The sequence below is a fragment of the Lycium barbarum genome, chromosome 8 (assembly GCF_019175385.1).
Source record: "Lycium barbarum isolate Lr01 chromosome 8, ASM1917538v2, whole genome shotgun sequence".
NCBI classification, from domain to species: Eukaryota; Viridiplantae; Streptophyta; class Magnoliopsida; order Solanales; family Solanaceae; genus Lycium; species Lycium barbarum.
This window is the reverse complement of record NC_083344.1, coordinates 116,322,775-116,325,086: the sequence shown is the minus strand read 5'-3', so window position 1 is coordinate 116,325,086 and position 2,312 is coordinate 116,322,775.

Below are 2,312 nucleotides of genomic sequence, written 5' to 3'. Positions count from 1 at the left end.
ACTGTCCAGTTTTGATAGTTTTGCAAAACTGTCCTATTGGGCCTCTTTTTGACTTAATTTTCACTTGGTTTCTTCCGATCACTTCTAAATCACATAAAACCTGTAAAATATATGTAAACGATATTAAATGCACTATTTTCTCAATCAAACATTGCAAAAGTCTAAGCTTAAAGAAGAAATAAGTTGGTAAAATATCAACTTATCAATGCTAGGTGATCTGGAAAGGGTCAGATGGAAATGCTTGATTTTCCAAAATGCTGCAAGGCCAAAATCTGTATTTACTATGTGGCTGACCTTACATGGACGACTACTTACATCTGATAGGCTCATTAAATGGGGATTGGATGTCTAACCACTGTGTATACTATGCCAGCAATGTCATGAGGATAGAAGTCACTTGTTTGTTGGTTGCCCCTTTGCTAACCAGTTATGGAGCACATTGTTTAGCTGGATTCAGAGACAGTTTTCACCTGCACAAACATGGGGGAATCATCTAACTTGGGTATTGCAATGTGGTAAAGGGAAGTCTCACAGAGCAAGGATTTTTAGAATGGTCTATGCTGAAGGCATTCATTCAATCTGGATCGAAAGGAATCAAAGACTCTTTGAGAAGAGAAGTCGAGATGTTGCAAGTATTGCACGTGAGATTGCCTATATCTGTAATGTCAGAGCTGGTCCTGGACTATCTGCTACTATTCAGAGTTACCAGTTTTAAGCTACTATGTACTGCCCCTCTATATATGTAGGCTAGAGTCTTGTAATGGTTTTTTGTTCTCTTTGAAATAGTTAGCTGTGATGGCTCAACTATGGTGCTGTAATGATCCTAACTTGGTGATTAATAAAACTGTTGATTACCAAAATAAAACTGTTGATTACCCAAAAAAAAAAAAAGGAATTTCCTTACAAGTTACTAGGACGCTGCCAAACCAAACGTGAAGACCTAATGGGAATTTCCTTACAAGGAAGGCTACAAATCTTATCCACAAAGTTAGTTAATTTCTTTCAAGGTCACAATCTATGGGAACTTTCTTTGAAGGAATTGCTCATTACGTGTCTACTAATGACCTGAACATAGCTAATTATTTTAAAAAGTTTAATTAAAATTGTACTAAAAGAAAAAATTATTTAACTCCCCAAATAGTATTATTTGTTATGAAAATAATTATAACATCTCAAAAAAAAAAAACTTAAATCCATGTTTACTAAATAATATCTAGCTTCATCAAATATAAACAATTAATTTGTTTTCATTTAATGAGTTATTGCTTAAAATGGAGAGACGTTCAACAGTCATTAAATTGTTTAATGACCAAAACCGTTTTTTGACATTAAGGCTAATGAAGGACACAATTATGATGATAAAACTGTTTGGCCATTGATAGATTGGAAGTTTGTATTAGTTCATATATAAGCATGATTTCAGTGAATGGTTTGAACTAAGAAAGTTAAGTTATTTTCTTTGGTGGTAGATAGATAATAAAGAAATATTCTTTCTTCTTTATTATGTTATGCTGGGTTTTCTTTTTTGTGAAATCTTTGTTAGATTCTGGCTCCTACTTTTGTACTAGAAGAGCTTGTTGAATCCTGGGCGATACACAAATATCGGGTGAAATATCCTTAAAGACAGTGTCTTAATTGACATGCCTCAAGCTTTCAAGAATTTCTTGCAAGGTTCGTGATCAAGTATTTTCCGACAAGGTTCGTAATCAAGTATTAAGAGTTTCCTACAAGTGTTCGTGATCAAGTATTTTCCGTAAGATTTCCAACAATCTTAAGGATATTTACACTATAATTTTATGGAGAATCAATTTGACGATGTCCAAGTCACTGTTCTAATTCCATCGAAAGGTATAGAGATTTTTCACTCATTCTTTTTAAAGACGGTAAAGGTATGTGATAAAACTTCTGGACATATGTTATTGTCAAATAAGGTGTTTAGTATTCGAGTTAATTCAAGTATTGATACTTATCCTTATCATGCATTATTTTTGGTTTTACATTACGAACCAGTAACAAAAATTGGAGCATACAAGTAACAAGTCTGGAAATATAATTACCATTATGATTTCTAGTTTGCCTTATGATGATCAGTGATATTATAAGTAGTGCAAAAATGTTCATTTGAACTATTTTAGAAAATGATGTCCTCCGTGTTTATGCAAATAGTGCATTCCACTGAAAGTTTAATTTTTTGTTGACTTAGATTAATTATTACAGTATTTTTTGAGTGCCAACTTATGTTTGTATCAATTGGCTGCTTCAGTTGATGCATAAGAATTTTTCAATGAATTATAATGAAGTTTTCTCTGCGA